The 20,941-nt window shown below is 38.1% G+C and overlaps 1 protein-coding gene and 1 pseudogene across 7 annotated transcripts in view; one reads left to right on the top strand and one right to left on the bottom strand.

The window, feature by feature from the left end:
• The window catches only part of ARHGAP28 (Rho GTPase activating protein 28), a 174,015-nt gene that overhangs the window by 126,970 nt on the left and 26,104 nt on the right, over positions 1-20,941 (bottom strand). The window contains exon 1 of one of the 7 annotated variants that reach the window (XM_077135939.1): positions 2,689-3,263. The exons of the other annotated variants lie outside the window; for them this stretch is intronic. The gene's annotated coding sequence lies outside the window, so the exon portion shown is untranslated. Of the gene's footprint in view, positions 1-2,688; positions 3,264-20,941 lie in introns of those variants that run through there. 7 annotated transcript variants of the gene reach the window in all.
• On the top strand, positions 9,111-10,609 carry LOC143662313 (phosphoglycerate kinase 1 pseudogene; annotated as a pseudogene).

Raw genomic sequence — 20,941 nt, 5'->3', positions numbered from 1 at the left:
GATTAGCATACCCATTGTCTTCAAAACTCCTTATCTGCACAGATCCGGCTTGCTTAGGGAGGCTAAGTGTCTTTGTTCAGTTGTTCATTGGATCTTTTTTTCTTCTGCTTTAGATCATAAAAATAGAGTCCTCTGTTTACGCTTTCAAATCTCAACATAAGTCTTGTTAACCTTGCCTTTGATAGCACAACGGCTATTCCGTTAATGCCTTGGTTTAGAGCTTAACAAGGACCTTACAAAATCTGTCTGTAAAAAACAGGTCCTTGTAGAAAGGGGGAGTGATTATATTCAGAACTACAGGGCTATCAAAAAGCAATTGGAGAATGTGAAACTTAAAAATAATTTCTAAATGTAAGGCAAATTCCTTCTTACTTATGAGATTTAAAGTTAAAGAAAGTTCTCCTAACTTTGAATTTTGTGCATTATTTTTCTGTAAACTTATAACTTCTCTAAGTTAAAAAAAAACAAAACAAAACAGCCCATCTATAAACTTTCACTCACCAGTAGGCTTGTGTTATGGATTGAATCATGTTCCCCACAAATTCCTGATCAAATAATAATCCCTGGCCCCATGGACGTGAACCCATTTGTATATGAGATCATCAAAGACCCTATTAATTACAGTGAGGCCAAACTAAATCAGGCTGAGCCTTAATCCAATATGACTGGAGTCCTTAGAAGCAGAGGAAATTGGGACACAGTCAGTAGGAGACAGAAGAAAACTGGCCATGCGATAGACACAGAGATTGAGTTATGGATCGCCTGCAAGCCATCACAAGAACACTAGACTACAGAGAAAGAATGATCCTGCTGACAAACTGGTTCCAGACTTCTAGCCTCTAAACCTGTGAAACAATAAATTCCTGTTGTTTAGGAAAAAAAACTTTTTAAAGAAGGAAGGAAGGAAGGAAAGAAGGAAAGGAGGGAGGATAAGAGAAGAGAACAAAGAAAAAAACCCCACCCTATTTAGTCAAAGAACATAGTTGTTAAATTATTATTTTCACAGGCAAATGAGCATACCAAGCTAATGTCACTTTCTAGGCTTCATACTGGAAGTTTTCATCCAATCGTGGGCCTTGGTTTTGCTTACCACCATCTGAAATCAAAGATAAAACTAAAAAACGTTTTCACACACACACACACACACACACACACACACACACACACACACACACACGGCTCAATGGGATCAAAATAGACTCTACTTTTCTGTTTCAAAAAATACACTGGTAAAACAGTTTAAAAACAATAAAGAAGCTATAAACACAGTCGTGTAAACATAGGATGATCCTTAACTAACATGAACCCGAGCCGAATACTCTGAAACAGATATCTCTAATTTAATGTGATGGAAATGAAATCAACCCAAAAAACAACAAACAGCAAGAAAAAGAACATAAATGAAATAAAAGACTAAGAAGGAGACATTAACAAGGAGGGTGCATGGATAATGGTGCTCTAAAAATTAAACATGAAAAGAGGTTAATCAATAGTACGGAAACCCTCCTCAAAGAAGATGCTCTGCTTACTATACTAATCAGTCTAATTAAGTCCTTGACTTTAAGAATAAACTCACACACAGGTGTCCAAATCTCCAAGAAGGTGTATAAATAAAGAATAGAATAGGGAGAGGCCAGGCAAAGACCAGAGAAGAAATGGTGAGATGGCAGGCACACAGGCCTAGGTCCACACTGAGACTCAGCCAGGGCCAGGGGAATAGCCAATTCAGGTTTGCACTGAAAACTTATGCAAGGATGGTAGCCTATGTCAAAGACCAGAGAAATAGAATAAATCAATTAAAGAGTGAAATAGCTTGCTTGAGTTATAGAGAAGCATCAGTAGATGTTTCTAAAATAGGATTAACTATAAGGAAAAATTGTATATTTGAGAGTTAAAGCCTCCTGCATAAAAACAGGAGTTGGAATCAAAAGAAGGCCAAGCCATTCATTCGCTTTTATGTATCTGTTAAAATCCCATTTTAACTAGTCTTCTCAAATGAATACAAGGTTTATCTACTTTCCTTCTATAGTTCAGCTTTAGAGACTTACACTCATACCATAAAAACACTCTCTGGGGGTGCAAACGTGGCTCAGGGCTAGAATGCTTGCCTGCCATGTGAGAGACCCAGGTTCGATTCCCAGTCCATGCACTTCCCCAAAAACAAACAAACAAGTAAAACAAACAAAATACGAATTAACAACAAAAATGTTCAACAAATGGTGCTGCAATAACGCAATACTCACATGGAAAAATAATGAAATGCCACCCTGTCATACAACATACAAAAAAAAAAAACAATCTTCTGTGTCTTAGGAAAATATTTACTACCCACCTCTTTAAAAAGATAGAATTCCTCCTCTTTGAACGGTTAAAATATCACAGTTTACTATCACTTAACACCGTGTATCTATAAACTACTACTAATACAATCAGTCTCACCTATGCATTCACTTAAAAATGCAATTAAAGAGCCCGCAGGGTGGCTCAGCAGGCAGAGTCTCACCCTTCATGCCGGAGACCCGGGTTCGATTCTGGATGTCGGCCCATGTAAGAAAGTAAAAAATTAAAAAAAAAAAAAGCTCTCAACAAATACTTGCTCTCTTCCCTTCTCTTCTAAATATATGAATCAGTGTGCAGAAAGAAGTCTGTGGCCAAAGTTACTGATGTAGGAAGTGCTCTGAGACGTACCTTTTAGCAAGTTAAGAGTGTCACTGATGATCTTTCGGGAGAAGCTTGAAACATCTCTGCTGCCCCGTGTCCTCGTGGCCCAGAGGGTCATTGTGCAGCCGGCACTCACCGACGGCACCCGGCGGCCACGGACCCCACACTTGACAGTGTACGGACAGCGCCTGTGCTCCAGACCCGCCCGCCAGAGAGACCAAGGGAAGTGGTGCTCCTTATCCAAGCAGAAGACAAATTCCCACTGCACGGAATCTGCTTAAAGAGGTGGTGCCTGCGGGCGAACGCAGCCTCAGAGGCTTCCTGTTTGTGTCCGGGCTCAGACTTTCGTCCATTTCCTAAGGAAAGCTGAAATGTGTCATCAGCCTCAAGGGGATGGGCCCAGGCAGTGTGTGTGGATAATTCTTAGAAACCGTTTCCTCCTTCCTTAATTTCCCCCACTAAACAAATATGAGGCTTTCTTAAAAGTCCTTTAAAAAAGTCAGGAGCATAAATTGTAACTGCTTTGACGTGGTCAAAGTTTATCTATTCCTGAAAGAGTTGAACCTGAAATGTAGGAAGGAAGGCATTAGCAATGATTAATTCAATGTATGTCAACCAATAATCTACGGAAAGACCATTTGATTTGATTTGAAAAGCTTTTATTAGGTGCTTTGGGATCTTAAGAAATTTCTCTAGGCTCAGTTTCTTCATCTGAATAAATGGAACGAATACTAGTACTTTATCCGGCTATTGTTAAGAATTGCATAAAAACCAACCAACCATATTTTGCCCTACACAAATGTCAAATCATTCTATTTTTATGTCACTCTATCCTATTTCCCAGATGCTTTTAAGTAATATCAGAATCTCAATAGCTGGATAAAAGAAATTAATATATCTCCCCTCTTCTTTCCAATATTATGTTATGTATGTATCTGTTTGCTTGCACATTGTCTAACTTCCCCAGTGCACCTAGACTGCAGAAGGAACTGAGAATTTATTGGGCTGATTTAATAATTATTAAATTAATTATATTAATATATTAATGTGTAATAAATGTTTGTTAAATTAATGAACAACTTAATGAATAACAGATAAATGCATAATTTCCAACAAGCTCAAGCACAATGTTTTACACATCATAAGCCTGCAATAATTACTTAATGTATTAGTGGATGTATATACTTTTTTTCTATAGAGAGAACAATCCAGGAAAAATGCAATGGAATGTAATTTTAAGACTCATTAGAGCTCCTGAAAGCAGTTGAGATAAATATGATTGCATGCGTTGTTAGATCATGCTATTCAAACAAATTAGTAAAATGGTTCAAGGACAAACTTCTTAAGCATAGATTTTACATATGATATTAATATGAATTAAGTTTAGCTTACTTTAGAGTCTACCTAAAATCTTTCCTCAGGTCTGTTTCTGTTAAAAATGAAAACTCTTTTTCCTCCTTTGCCCTTTAAATCTGAAGCTGGTGACAAAGGGATTATCCAAGGAGTCACTGATTTTTTTTTTTAAGAGCATTATCCAGACAAGAAGAATAAAGATATGTGATCCCTTGTGGTTCTTATGATCAAACTACGAGTGTTTACTAGAACATTACATACTGGAAGATGGGATAGGCTTGGGGATTGAAACAACATATTTACTTTTTACCCTTCATAGTATTGCCTGAATCCAATTCAGGTCACTAGAAGCTAAAAACCAATGGATTGACGGTCGTTCATTAATCTGTTATGTGTAGGGAGGAAAGTAACTTTAGCGGGCATTTGTCCATTTTATAAAATTAATAAGAGAAGAAAGATCCTGCATCTTAAAAGATCATGTGAGGGTCACGGCAGCTCAGCAGGCAGGGCTCTCACTTGCCACGCTGCTGGAGACCAGGGTTCGTTCTCAGTGCCTGCCCATGTAAAAAATTCTTTTTTTCTTCCAATGAGCTCTTTTCCTTAGCTTGAGAAATAGTAACCTCCACTTCTCCCTTCTTTTCTGCTCTGCCATCTCTCTGCTACCATTTTTTGGAAGAAGAGCTATGCTATGACAGATCTTTTAAAAAACACTAATACTGGAAAATAGAGATTTAAGGTTGCTCACCCTGAAAGGAGTCATTTTAGTTCCAAACTATGGAGAAGACTTTCACAATTATTAACCTGAAAGTTCTATAGCTTTTGGTTTATGAGAAATAATCTCTGAACAGAGAGTGATGGTCAGATAAAAAAACAGAACTTAGTGCCTTTAACTATTATCTATTCTCTTCATGCTTTTCTTTACTTTTTTTTATTAGAGAAGTTGTGGGTAGACAGATCAATCATACATAATAATACAGAGTTCCCATATATAACCCTACATTTGTTACAACTGATGAAACACACTTTTATAACTGTACTAGCCAACTATAGTCCAGGGTTAATTTAGGATTCACTGTTGTTGTTGTGCAGCTCTTCATGTTTTTCCGAACGCAAACTTTCAGATTTTGTGATTTCCTTCCCAGCATCCCTCCTCCTGCCTCTTCCATGGCCTAACAATCTGAGGCGGCACAGACCTGGTGAGTCCCGCAGGAGGGTTATCAGATGTGGTTTCATAGGCCTCCCTTAACGTGTAAATCTGACCCTGGATATAGTCGAGTTTTCCCCTCATTCACTGTAAGGGAATTCTTCCCCTCTCATTCTTCCAAGTCCCCAAAACTCTTAAATACTCTCTCCAGGGGATGCTGATACACAGCCAGCTATTTCAATAAAAGCTTTACTGCCCTGGTTATTGACAGACTTAATCAAGGTATCACCATGTATTTGGTTAGCAAATAAAAAAGTTAACTTTTTCGTATGTATTTAATGTGCAGTTAACCTCCTCTAATATATATATATATATATGGCTTAATATTCAGCAACATACTCAAGGGTCTCCTATGGGGAGTTCTTGATCTTTTTGTTTGCATAGCTCCTTCCTCTGTGGTACTTTGCTTAGCACATTCCCTCTATTTAGCCTCCCTGGTCTCTGTTCTGAGTCCAGTGAGAGCCAGTATTCCAGAGTTTCCTCTAGCTATACTCTGGTCTGAAATGAGCCTCCAGGCAGAAAGCTGGGACAAGTGTCCATCCCACTCATTTGTTCCTCTTGTTTCAGAGATCTCATCTGTGCCTCCTGTTATCCGGTATTTGTAAGTAGTTGTTTCACATATTTTATCCAGTTTTCTAGTTGTTGATGATAGGCAGGGTCATTTAGTTTTTATGAATAATCTGGGTATTTTTCTCCTAGACACTAATTAGACTTTGAGACCATCCCTAGGGCTGGGAGGCAAGCAGATTTTTGATGGGAAGAGAAGAGATTCCAAGGTAATACTGTGAAAACAGACACAGGGGCTATGGTGGGACATTCCAGAAGGGAGGGAGCAGGGCAAGTGGAAGATAAGGGTACCAGAGTACCAGGTCCTCTGTCCTGAATTGTCTTTACACGATAGGGATAGAAGTCAGGAAATGCACATAGATTTGCACTTTTCCAAGAAAGCAGTTCCTTGGCTGGAAAACTCCACAGATCTTATTTTGTTTATAAACATGAATTTTCTTTCTCCTTTGAAGGTCCATGGCACATTAAGTAATTATTTTAATCTTTTTCTTCAGTATCAATGCTGGTTATTGTAGACTTCCAAAATCCAGGAACTGTGTTAAGGGATTTGCCTTCATAAATTCATTTACTTTTCACTGTAATTCTGTGAGGCAGGTACTAGTACTCTGTTTTACCCAGGAGGAAAGCGAATTTAGAGATTAAGAAATTTGCCTAAGATCTGATAGCTTGAGGTGGCAAAGCCAAGCTTTGAACCTGTATCTTTCTCTTCTCATGCTCTGCAAGACTTTTTTTTTTTTTAATTTTTATTGTAACATATATTACACAGAGTTTTCTCTCTTACCACTATCATGTGTACAATCTGTAGTCTTGATGATTAAGCTATGCTTCTTCTTTTCCTATGTACTACCTTCGTATTAGTTATTTCTGTACCTGTCTTACCAGTTTATGAGCTGATTGAGCATGGGAACCTTCCACCTTACGCATCTTGTGTTTTTATGTAAGGTAGGAAGGATAAAATCATCTTCTTTATTATTTATTTTAATAAATAATAAAAAATAGCCCTAAATTTAAGAATTAACTTACTATCAAAATCATGCCTTATCAAGGAGATTAATTTTTCAATGTAACTTTGTTTTGCTTCTTTTATTCCTGACAAATCATAGCTACTGGAGTCAGCTGGCAGGAAGTCAGCTCTTCTTTTATAAAACAACAGATGGCAGAAAAGAAAAACTCATTATTATTCTGTTTTGAAACATACATACCTAGTAATTCTGACTTTGGGATAATGTGGTCTGTGATATTTGCTCCTTTTAGTCGTGCCTGTAAATCCTATGAATTATCTCCATCTTTTTATGTTTTCTGTAGCATTAAGATAGATAAATGTTTATTAAAAGAAGATATAAGTGTAAGGTTTAGGAGGCGAAAGAGAGAAGAGGCAGACCAAAAGCGAGTTTATTCCCAGGCTCCCAGGCAGAGCTCACAGAACCCTTAGGGAGTTGTGAGCTCGCGCTGGGTCCTGGTGCGGGCAGTTTTTAAGCAAGGGGGTTAGGTGACGTCTAGAAGGGGTGGCACATTTTACACAGCTGGAGTCATAGTGACCTTCCCTGTTCCCCTGACCTAACAATAAGCGTTCAAATAATGACAAAAATAGCACAATACCTTATAATCAGTAATTAACCTTATAATCAGTAATAATCAAACCATGTAAACACTAACCGTAAGAAAGCTGGGATGGCCATATTAATTCAGACAAAGAAGACTTCTGTGTCCATTTGGGTTCTGCAGGAAGCAAATGTAAAATCTGAATCAGAGATTCTGGAGATTTGTTGCTAGACAAACCCAAGAAAGAGAAAGGTAAAAGTGAGCAAGGTTAAGCAGGGAAAAAAGCCTTCAGGCACAAATGCTGGTCTGACACCTAAGCAGGGAGAGGGGGAAGGCAAGAGATTTGGGCAGGAAGAGTCTCAGACTGAAAAAGCCTCCTGCAGACCAATGGGGAAACCCCAGCAGAGGCTGCCCGTTAGAGGTCCATTTTGAGCAGAAATGGCCCAGCACCAGGACCTCAGGTGTGCTGAGTCACTGGCTGGCAGCATCCAGGGAGAGCTTAGTCAAGGTGGGCATAATGCTGCAGATCCCAAAAGCACATGAGCTGAAGGCTGAAGGGGCAATTATACTGCAGTTTCGAAAGTAGGTCTGTGGAGCAAATGCTATGGCTACCACAACTACAGAATAAGGGATATGACCAAGGATAAAAAAGGATACTCCTTTAATGACAGAGAGCTAAATTCATAAAGAAAACCTAACAAACCTAAATAAATAGATGTGTATGGGCTTCAAAATACATGAAGCAAAAACAGACTGAAAGGAGAAACATAAAATACCACAATTATAGTTGGAGAATTCAGCACTTTTCTCTCAGTAACAGAACTAGTAGACAGAAAATCTGGAAGAAAGGTAGATAACTTGAACAACGGCATCAACCAATTCAGCTTAATTTATATTTATGGATTACTCCCATCCAAAGGAACAGAATAAACATTCATTCTTTTTAACTGCACAAGGATTGTCACCAAGACAGACCATAAACCAGACCATAAAAGTAGTCTAAATAAATGTTAAAGGACTTAACTCACAATAAGTATGTTCTCTGACCACAATGAAATGGAATTCGAAATTAATAAAACTAAGATACTTCCCAAAACCTCCAAATATTGTAAATTAAACAACACAATTTTAAATAACCCAAAGCCAAAAAAGAAATCACAAAAGAAATTAGAAAATGCTTTGAACTAAATGATAAGTAAATTACAACATATCAAAACTGGGGTGATGTAGCTAAAGGAATCCTTAGAGGGAATTTTATAGCATTAAATGAATAATGACTAAAATAGAAGTTAAAAATCAATGATCAGCCTGCCATGACAGAGACCCAGGTTTGATTCCTGGTGCCTGCCCAAGAAAAAAAGAAAAAAATCAATGATCAAAAATGAAAAATAAATAAAAACAAAAGAAATGCTCGAGCTTCTACCTTAGAATGCATTCAAAGTAAATTAGAAGCAAAGAAGCTAATGAAGGACAAAAACTGATGAAATAATAAACAGATGAATAGAGAAAATCAATTTTTAAGAATCTTGGTTCTGGAAAAGACAAACAAAATTGATAAATTTGTAGTTAGACTGACCAAGGAAGGAGGAAAAAAGACAGAAAGCACCCTTATCAGGAACGAAAAAGAGATTTGTTCCTAGAAATCCTACAAACAGGAAATAAATAATGAAATGGACTATTCCTTGAAAGCTATAAATTACTAAAACTGACACAAGAACTGGAATCTACCATATTTATTAAAGAAATTGAATTCATAATTTAAAACCCTGCCACAGATCGTCGACTGAGTTCCGAGCCTCTCATCCCTGCTGTATTATCAAGATGTCTCTTTCCAACAAGCTCACCCTGGACAAACGACGTGAAGGGGAAGCGGGTCATCATGAGAGTGGACTTCAACGTTCCTATGAAGAACAAACAGATAACAAACAACCAAAGGATCAAAGCTGCTGTCCCAAGCATCCAGTACTGCTTGGACAATGGAGCCAAGTCAGTTGTTCTTATGAGCCACCTGGGTCGGCCTGATGGTGTCCCCATGCCTGATAAGTACTCCTTGGAGCCAGTTGCTGAAGAACTCCAATCTCTGCTGGGCAAGGCTGTTCTGTTCTTGAAGAACTGTGTGGGCCCAGAAGTGGAGGAAGTTTGTGCAAACCCAGCTGCTGATTCTGTGATCCTACTGGAGAACCTCCGCTTTCATCTGGAGGAAGAAGGGAAGGGAAAGGACGCTTCTGGCAACAAGGTTAAAGCCGAACCAGCCAAAATAGAAGCTTTCCGGGCTTCACTTTCCAAGCTAGGGGATGTCTACGTCAACGATGCTTTTGGCACTGCTCACCGAGCCCACAGCTCCATGGTGGGAGTGAATCTGGCACAGAAGGTTGATGGTTTCTTGATGAAGAAGGAACTGAATTACTTTGCCAAGGCCTTAGAGAGTCCAGAGCGACCCTTCTTGGCCATCCTGGGTGGAGCTAAAGTTGCAGACAAGATTCAGCTGATCAATAATATGCTGGACAAAGTCAATGAGATGATTATTGGTGGTGGAATGGCTTTTACCTTCCTCAAGGTGCTCAACAACATGGAGATTGGCACTTCTCTGTTTGATGAAGAGGGAGCCAAGATTGTCAAAGATCTAATGTCTAAAGCTGAGAAGAATGGTGTGAAGATTACCTTGCCTGTTGACTCTGTCACTGCTGACAAATTTGATGAGAATGCCAAGACTGGCCAAGCAACTGTGGCCTCTGGCATACCTGCTGGCTGGATGGGCTTGGACTGTGGTCCTGAGAGCAGCAAGAAGTATGCTGAGGCTGTCACAAGGGCTAAGCAGATTGTGTGGAATGGACCTGTGGGGGTATTTGAATGGGAAGCTTTTGCCCGAGGAACCAAAGCCCTCATGGATGAGGTGGTGAAAGCTACTTCCAGGGGCTGCATCACCATCATAGGTGGTGGAGACACTGCCACTTGCTGTGCCAAATGGAACACAGAGGATAAAGTCAGCCATGTCAGCACTGAGGGTGGTGCCAGTCTAGAGCTCCTGGAAGGTAAAGTCCTTCCTGGGGTGGATGCTCTCAGCAGTATTTAGTGCTTTCCTGCCTTTTGCTTCCTGTGTGTTTCCCTAAAGTCAACTTAGTGTTTTCTGCTTTGCCACTTGGCATTAGCTAATATCTCCCCCCCACATCAAGGTTCAGCTTGTGGCCAAGAGATGCAACATCAGGAACCCTTAAACAGCTGCACAGCATCTCAGCTCATCTTTACTGCACCCTGGATTTGCCTACCTTCTTCACAATCCCATTTGAATTTCTTAGTGACTAAACCATTGTAGCTTTCTAGAGTGTATATATTTATATTTTGCCTGCTAAAAGAAAGTGAATTATGTTAGCTTAGTTCTCTTTTTGAAGTAGTTTATTCTGATTAGCTTTGTCACCGTTTCAGTGCTCCGCATGGAAACAAGATAAAATTCCAGTTGTAGGCAAAAAGGGGGACCAAGTTGATGATCTATAAGACAATAAAAGTATCCATTTGGATACTTTTGGATACATCCAAAAGTATCTATTGGATGCACAAAGAAGACTGCATGCCCAAATGACATCACTGATATGCTATCAACCATTTAAGAAAGAAACAATACCAAATCTACAGAAAATAGAGGTAGAGGGAAATTCCATCCCTCACCCCCAAGACTGACCCTGATAACCAGAGCAGACAAACATTACAAGAACAAAATCCTACAGACCAGTATCCTTTATGAGCACAGACACAAAAATCCTCAGCAAAACATTAGCAAATACTAGCTAGCATAGTAATAATTATTACTGTTATATTCTTCCTTGTGTCACTGTAAGCCTCCTGTCGGAGTAGAAGACAAATATTTATTGATTGTTTGGTGTCAACTAAACAGAACAAGACTTCCTGGCTAGCACATATAATACTGTCTAAGGTAAAACAATTCAATGGCCCAGCATCTGCCTACAATTTCTAGTTACCATTTTTCCAGCATATAACATGGAGGAAGCCCAATAATTGTTTGCAGGCTTTAATTGGTTAGGCATAGCTATTAGACTAGATTACATTTTTTATTTAGTACTGTTGATAATACAGAATCAACTGAGCAAATAGGATACAAACTGAATTCTAAGGCAAGGTGAAAAAGGAATCTAATGGTTTCAGCTTGTTTGCTGGCTTAAACATACAGTTCATATTCAATTGGCTGGAGCATGGATTACAGCCTCAGGGAGGCTGGCAGGCCTTTGAACTCCTAAGGATGGATTGTTAGGAAAATGCTAGGGCCCACTCAGACCTTGGCTGAATGCAGCCTTCCCAGATTCTAGATAGGAATCATCTTCCTCTGAACTCTATAGCACTTTCAGCCTCCCTTAAGACATATGGTGTATTGTCTTGAGCCATTCTTGTGATGATTAAGAATAGTCTGAAGACAAAGATTACTGCTTCTTCTTATATGAATACACAGCGGGAATTTTATTATTGTTTTCAATGTTCCCTTAACACGTTTATAAACACTGATATTGCAGTGAATTAAATTCACTTTATGACTGACAATCAACATTAACTTTACTTGTTTTCCTTTATAGCTGAAAAAGCAATGGGTGATTAAGTAATACTGACTCTCTCCTTAAGGTATATTCTGGAGATCACCCGAATCTCCAAATTTGCAAATACAAAAATGTTTTTACAGGCTGATGGCAATCTCACAATTTAGATTTCTTTCTTATCCTCACATCACAAATTAACAATCTTTTCAAGTTTTACTCAATGGTTCTTTTTAAGTGAATGGAAACGGCACTGAAACAACTGAACAGTATTACTCTGTTCATTTAAATAAAAATCAAGCATACACTGGGCTTACATCATATGTATATGTAAACCAACACAGAATTTCAATCTCTGGTTCTTTATTTATCCAAAACATATCCTGACTAAGAACAACCTCATTTCCTCTTCATTTTGATCATCAGCAGTGTCAATCATGAAAGTCTCTGCAAACTCAACACAGCAGAGGAAAATAAGCCCTGCTGAGGTTCAGATCCTGGCCAGTATTAAACGCACCCTCAGCTAAACAGTATCCCAACACACCCACGATGCGTGTACATGATGGGGTCACTGCAAAATGAAAAAATACTACACTTCGTAGAATGCTCAACAAGTAGTTGAAGCCAGAATACGTTAAAGCCCTAAGTGCCAATTTAGCTTTCTATACAATCAGGCACCATGTAATGGCAACAATTCCAGAAAGTAGCACTTTAAAGATCTACTTAAACTTTTAGATAATTGCCATATTATAGATTTTTATCTCAATATTAGGGTACTGTATTTGACATGTCTGACTTGATTTCCTTATTTTCTGGCTTTCCCTTTTTCTACTGAATGGTGATGATAGCAGCATTACTGATGACTAATGCAGTCACTCAGTAAGCTGGATGTGATGGGGGTAAGGATGGCAGTGGGGCAGAAGGAAGCATCCGGAGGACGCACTCATGCAGTATGAGTGCTCACGCAGCACTCATACTGCATGCTCCCAGCAGCTCTGCCCACGGATAATGGGATGCTTCATTCTGACTTAGGCTTGTGCTCACGTGTAATTCCTTCACTCAGTAAACGTTTTTGAGTACCTACCAGGCACCAGGCTCTGCACTGGAGGGAGAGGTGTGGGGGTGAACAAAGCAGACATGTTCTCTGCCCTTATCAAGATTACTATCTAAAGGGGCCACTAATCTTATAACTAGTTGTAATTAATAAATAGTGGCAAATGCAGTGAGGAAAAAAAGGGCAAGCTGATCTAGTCTGAAGGGGTCAGCAAAGACTTCCCTGAGGAAAATGACTGAGCTGGGTGCACCAGACGGACTAGGTGCAGAGGTGTGAAAAGAACACCAGCAGGCAGAACTGGAAGTGTCAAGGGCCCAGAGGCCCAGAGGCAAGAGGGAGAGCGCAGCTTTTGAGTGCCTCCACCAAAGTCTGCAGGGTGGGTACGCGGATGCAACTGGAGAGACAGAGCGCTCAGAAGATACTAAGCCTGGCAGCCATACTAAAGATAAATTCTTGATCCTTAAAAAATGGAAAGCCACCAAATATAGTTTGTTTCTGTTTTTGTTTTGCATAGGCAGGCACCAGGGATCGAACCCGGGTCTCTGGCATGGCAGGCGAGAACTCCACCTGCTGAGCCACCGTGGCCCGCCCTTTTCTTTTTTTTTTTTTCCAAATATAGTTTTAAGCAGAATTTTATTGTTGCCTCCTCAAAATTGTATTCGTACAAAGTATACTAAGAGAAGATATGGAAATCATAAAGAAAATAATTCCAGGTGGTTTTCCAATATGATATAGCATATAATATACTTCCTTTTACTATGCAATAGAAGTGACTTGATGTGATGCAAAGAGAAGACTTAGGCACAATTTCCATTCATTAAACTAACAATTTGAGTATTTTACTAAATGCTAGACACCATTCTAGGCACTTGAGATTCAGCAGAGAACAAGACAAAGACTGTTTATTATGTTAAGCTTAACTCTAGTGAGGATGAGATAATAAATAATAAACATAATAAATAGGTAAATTATATGGTATTTAAGAAGATAAGATGAGTCATGGAAATGAGAAATCACAAAGAGGGTTAGAGAGAGGGTGAGGGAGCTGGAAAGGCAGGCAGCAGATTACAATATTAAATAGGATGGTTAGGACCTCAGAAAGGGATTTGTACAATTGTGGCTGTTTGTAAAACTTTGGCAAGTTCTGATGAAATAAAGGAATTCTCCTAGTATCATTTCTAGACATACTTCAATTTAATGTCTGAAACAAAAAGAAGAAAAGGAAATATTAGCTGTTGCTCAACACACTGCTTCTGTCTTCCTGGAACAGTCTTTCTATTAACAAATATTTTGAATACTGATTGATGGATTTATGGTACTTCCCACGTGACCATAATTTATTCGTGAACAAAAGAAAACCAGTCTCCCAAGTGCTATAACTTTAGCTCTTTCAGCTGGAAAATACTGATCAGACAGACTTATTTTCAAAAGTCTTTATGTCACTAAAAACCTAGAAGACACCTCACAGTAACAGAGAAGAAAGGGAAAATGAACAGTGAACATATGTAACTGGAGTCACAGTACTTGCATAATTAGTACAAAATTATCATTAGTTATAAACAAGTTTTAAAACAGGTTTAACTTTAAGTATCAAGATTTGAACCCATGTTTTCCTCCACGTAAAAGAGTCTGTAAGTGAAACTACAGCATCCTTGTTGTCATGATCAGGTTCATGTGTCAACTTGGCCAAGTGGTGGTACCTGTTTGTCTAGTTGGGCAAGTGCTGGCCTGTCTGTTGCAATGAGGATATTTCATTAGAATTAAATCATGATCATGTCAGCTGCATTCACAGCTGATTCCACTTGTAATCAGCCAAAGGGGAGTGTCTTCTGCAATAAGTGATGCTTAATCTAATCACTGGAAGCCTTTTAAGGAGGATTCAGAAGAGACAGGCTCTTCCTGCTTCCGCCAGCGAGCCTCTCCTGTAGAGTTCATCCGGACCCTCCATCGGAATCGTCGGCTTCACAGCCTGCTCTCTGGAGTTTGGACTCTGCGTTCCCACGGTCACGTGAGACACTTTTATAAATTTTATATTTGCGAGTGTTCCCTGTTGATTCTGTTTCTCTAGAGAACCCTAACTAATACACTTGACAACACAAGCAGTTGCAAAATGATGGCTAGAAACAAAATTATTGTCAGGAGGAAATGTGTTCTGCATCCAGGATGGCAAATAGTTCTCATTTATAGTCAGCTGTAAATCTCTAGCTTTGACTATTAGTTGTTACATGCCAATGCTTATTAACTGACCTGCACACTGAAGGTATTAAATCACCGGGTGACTGCTGCTTTTATGCTGTCCTCCTACTAAAGTTACACACATACCCAATGAGAGAACAAATAACAAACAAAACCAGGCATGATTCTCCATGTAAAGTCAAACTGCCTTTTGTCACTCACAAAAGTAAGTGATCTGCCTTACTTAACACGTTAGGTCTTTAATTCTGATCATTAGTGATCAGAAATTAATGAAGCCATGTTTATTTTTCTCAAGTGTTTCTCTTTCTTATCTCAGGGAGCCAAACCTGCTTTGGCTTTTATGTCTTGGAGGTATATACCACCAAGACATAAAACTTAAAATAATGATGATAATAAAACACTGAGCTTTGGCTAGACACCAACTAGAGTTTTAAGTCTTTACATATACTAACTAATCTCATTGTACTATTACCATCATCATATCACAGATGAGGAAATTGAGGCACGGAGCAATTATATAATTTGCCCTGGATTACACAGCTAAACTTCTGACACCAAACAGGTTGGAGAGTAGCCCCCAAATGTGCCTGTTGCTATCTCTGCCTTCACATTGCAGGAATTTACATTTTTAGAAACCTTCTATTTCTATTGTTTTGGTTTTTTGGGTTGTTGGTTGGTTGGTTGGTTTTGTTCAGTTGGTTTGAGGAGTGTGTTTGTATGTGCATAATAAACCAAATCAAGACAAATATAACTTGAGGAAACAGTAACGTGGTCTTCTATGAGCTATTTTCAATGACAGAACAACTCATTAGGATGAAAATCCTCTGCAAGAATATAATAACGCACCCCAAGGCTGCAAGTGCATTTGCAAATAGAATAGTATAGCAAGTTAGAAGGTGTTATACTGAAAGGTACGCAGGGTAAAGCTGTGTTCAGCCTGGCCTCCACTGACCCAGAGGAAAAAGAAATCAGTTCAGCACAAAAAACAAAACTGTTAACTAACCCCCACATCATGGAATGAGAAAAAGATAATATACCTATTTACAGAAACTTGTCTTGTAAACCCTTTTCATACAAGAAAAGTTATACTTCCTCAACTATTCTATTTGAATAGAAAACTTAGAAGGGGAATGTAATCACTGGATGATGTTTCAAGTGACCTGCAGAAAGGGAAGGGGAAAAAACATATTTACTGAGTGTTTAAATGAGAAAGGCTGATGGCTTGACTTTTGGCTATAGGATGAAAGAAACCAATATACTCTGAGAAGCTAATCAGTGGGCTTGGAGATTATTTGATTGGCTGAAGGGGAAGAAGGCAGGAGAGAAGAGAATGATTCCCATCTTATGCGCAAATGGGTAGATAATGGAGAGGAAGACAAAATCTAACTTGGACCTGTTGAATTTGAGAACCCCACAGGGCTGCCAGTAGGCTACTGACTGCTGATAGGTTCCTTACTATACCCCACATAAGGTACCAAGAACATTCTACATATTATCATATGCTTTTGACAGATGAGGAGAACGAAGTTTAATGAGATTATAAAACTTGGCCAAAGGCTCACAGCTAGTAATTGGCAAAGCTAAAATGGGAACTATCTTTACAATTACAGAGTCTAAACTGAAAACTACCACTGCCTTGCTGTCGAAGTCAAGAAGGAGCTCATAAGGGCTCATTAGATCACATTAGATCTTGGGCCTAATGGCTTCACTCCCCTGCTCCCTCACCGTGCCCCCAGCCTGCATGATTCTGATCCTTGATCTCCCATTTACACCTGTTAGATGATGAGGAAGATGCTGGTTAAATTGGGGTGCAAGCCCAGAGCCTTGGAGCCCAGGTTCACACCTTGATACATAGCAACGGTGATCACTGTTCACGGATACTGCTCCCTTATTTCTGCACCCATTGGCCAGACTCCAGGATCTGGGTGGTATGTGACCCCAAGCAGCACCTCCAACTTGTAGCAGGGAGAGGATCCAAGACCCAAGCTGAGGCACCAAAGCATAATGCTTACCAAAACATATGCATATGCCTTAAAAAAAAAAGTTTTAATGTAGTATACATGTAGAAAAATGAAGATATCATAAGAAGATAGTTTGATGAAAGTTCACAGGCTGAAGAGACCTCTGGAACCACACAGAAATGTCGAAAAGAATAGTAACTCTGACTGCCAATACCATTGATTTGTTGTGCCTATTTTTGCACAGTGTATAAATAGGATTATATAATGCATGCACTGTTTGTGTTTGCCCATGTGCCTTTTTAAGTCTGCAAATTAATTTGGGAAAAAAGCAAAAGGACTTTGTAGACAGAGACGCAAGTATAATCCCATGAGCCATACTCGCACATTCTAAGCACCCCCAGATGTGGACACATGACACCTAAACATTTGTATACCTGATTACACCTAGGTAAATCAACAAAGTGAAATGAATTCAGGGGAGGACAAGGTCCATTTCAGTGTTGTATCTTTTGAAGAGATTGAGTCATTGACCCAGACTAACTGTAACAATCCCTTCTTATGAATTAAAGATTAGAATGTAAAGTAGTAGTAATGGTGACAGAGGTTTCAAAGGGAAAATACTATCATCACTACCTTAAAGTAAATGGAGATAAGCTTTAGATAATGATAAATTTGAAATCAATTCTTGTTATCGCTTTATCAAATTCATCCCTTTTTCTAGTTAGGAATCGTTCACAGTGTGAAAGAACTGAAAGTTTGTGACTTTAGGAAATGTTTTACATAAATTGTAAAAATAAAAGAATGTCCACAGAAAATAAACTTTTTTTACCAGTTTTTAAAATTATTTTCTAAACCCATTTCATGGATGCCCTGCATTGAACTTTCAGTGCTTTACTGTATTATATGTACATTTCACCATGTAATTTTACATTTTACTTGCTGAATTCTGTCTTCTCATCCTGACCAAAGAATTTCTTGGAGGAGTGGGGATTATTATTTTTAGAGCAAGAGGATCTTGACTGTAACAGTTCTTTTATGATTATGCTACTTTTGCTTTCAATCACAGCATAAGAAGCTGTAAAAAAAACAAAAAAAATTAAGTTGGAAAATGAAAACAATCATATTTGCAAATTTCCTGCCACCGATTTTTAAAGTTGCCAAAACAACTAACCCATTTACTTCAGTTTTCCAAAAAGGTTTTGTTTTGTTTTTTAACTTACCTGGGTATGCACAGTTAGTATATAATTCCACCTTGGAATTATATAAAGGTTCACTTGGTTTTGTAGCACAGCGAATTCTGTGTATAAACTCCTACTGCAATCTTTTGATCAAAGGCTTCTTTTATATCCCTAAAGTCCCTGATTATATTTTGATGTCTTTTTCCTACAAAATAGCCAACAATTAGCATAGCCTTCTTGTTGAACCAAACAAGGTTCTGATAACAATCTTAATCTTTTGAGAAATGAATCAACCACCTTGATCAAAACATTGACTGTGGGATACTTTGCCTTTAAAGTAAGTGGGTACCAGCAACTGCACGACTAAATTTAAAGTCAGGTTATTTTTCAGCAGGGGATCTCTGCCACTGGATGAGAGTCTAATTTCTCCGTTACTTATTTAATTTTCTTTCCAAATCAGAGAGAAATCTGTGAAAGTGTTCAAATTTTAGTGACTTTCTACTTTTTTTCTCTGTTCTATTTTCTGTAGATTTTCTTCCTTGACATATTTATAATTAATACTCATAAGCTTCTCTTGCTTATTTAAAATTCTCAAACTTGTTAGGTGCAGAATACAAGCTCTAAATATATATATATATATATATATATTTTGCACAGGCAGGCACCAGAAATCGAACCCAGGTCTCCAGTATGACAGGCGAGAACTCTGCCTGTTGAGCCACGGTAGCCTGCCCTAAATACATATTTTTTAACAACCATACTTTATGCAGGGTAACTCAGGGTAAAAATTAGTAACATTTTCAAAATAAACTGAAGAATCACAGAAATGAAGACGTTTTTGAAACTATATATATTTAATATAGAAAGCAAATAAAATGATTAAAACTGTAATACCCACACTGAGGCATTTGTTGATCACTATAGGATGTTCAAAATGAGAACTATAATTCCCTTATATATTTCTAAGCTTTTATTTTTGAAAAGCCCAATTCATCCCAAATTTGCCTCCCAACTTTTAAATACAACTTTCTGAAATTTGAGTAATTAGGTCTAAAAGGATTCAATATTAAGAACTAAATATCTGAATTTTTCTCCTTTCAAAGTATAGGTAAGACACCATTGGTGTAATAATGATTATAAGGATACACAACAAGCATTTAAAAGGAAAAACCCTGCATACATGCTGAGTATTACATTTAAATTTATTTTAACTATTTTATTCAAACTTACATTTTACTGTGCCTTATGTGAAATGAGTATGATTTTTTAAATCTCATTAATAAAACCTATTTAATATAGCAACAAGCTTTGGAACAAATTATTATTTTAGAATAAATCTAAAGCAGTATTTTGTCCTCACCTGACACTTACTTGCAATAAACAAGTCACAATTTCCTACTTTGCCTTTGGTCTTCCTTCACTGAAAAGTACACCTCATTTAAGTGAGATAATAAGTGGACAAATACAGAGTGACCAAAACTTCACAAATACTATAAAACCTCATTTTTAATTCTGTCTACCAACAACTTTTTTTTTAATTTAGACCAATCAACTAGGAGTAAAATTGAATAATTTGCATTTCACTTTCTTTCCCTTGCAGTTTTCTGGGGCAATGCTAAAAGATAAAACAGACGAAAGACTCTAAGAGCAGGATCTACTCCCTAAACTAGGAATCTTATTTATGCTCGGTGTATTTTAAACACCACCCCACAACAACCACCACCATCACATTTCTCAATTTCTTTGTTTTTTCTGTGTTTCCTACAGGTCCAAAGACCCTTGACATCAGCTTTTAAAGACTTCTCTACACTGCTGAAGCAGTGGATTTCCATTGACTGTTTCTGTGTCTCTGATGTCACTGGTCCAATTAATTTTGGATGATGTAAAGAAGAAAACAGGGAGGAGAGATCACTAGGTTTTGGAAAATTATTATACCTTTGACACTGCTTGATTCTAAATTCAATAGAATAGGTAGGTAGAACGCTGAGACTCCACTTAAAAGTTCTTTTACCAAATCTATACAAATTTTATTTCTCTAGGAGAGTAACATCATAATGATTGTAAAATCCAAGCTTTTTATTAATCATCGATATATCTAGAATTTCTCATTCAAATAATCCCTCCCAATATGTAATGGAATTATCAATGGCCAAGACTGAGCATATCTCTCTGTCTCTGGACAACAAAATATATAGTCTGCTTATGCACAAGCAGAGTAACTTGCAACGGTGTGGCTTACACAAGTCAAACTGAGTTAAGATTCAGGTCAGATCTTGTTATCATGTTATTTTTCAGATCATTCTCCAGGTCAACTCCACAAGCCACTGGTCTGTGCCAACAACACACAGACTCATTGATCAATGTCTGTTCACTGTTCTGAATACATCAGTTATCTTCATGTATATTTTTTCTTGTTGTGTGTTCCCATCTGCTACCTTTCTGGTTAGCAAGACTCTCAATTTTTTTCTACCTACAATATTCATTGGGACTACTGATTAACTCTAAAACTTTTAAAAGACAAAAATCAAAATAAAACAAGCATCCTCCTTCCCCACCCCTAAAAAATAAGTACTAAAAATGTTCTGTGTGCATCAACCCCTATAAACTTACCTCCATCTATGTTAGTTTATAATCATATAAACTGATAAAAGGGAGTGTTCTATTGACCTTTTCTTCTTTAAACATTT

This window comes from Tamandua tetradactyla, chromosome 18, assembly GCF_023851605.1.
Source record: "Tamandua tetradactyla isolate mTamTet1 chromosome 18, mTamTet1.pri, whole genome shotgun sequence".
NCBI classification, from domain to species: domain Eukaryota; kingdom Metazoa; phylum Chordata; class Mammalia; order Pilosa; family Myrmecophagidae; genus Tamandua; species Tamandua tetradactyla.
Note: the sequence above shows the minus strand (reverse complement) of the source record. Positions and strands in the feature narration are given on the sequence as shown.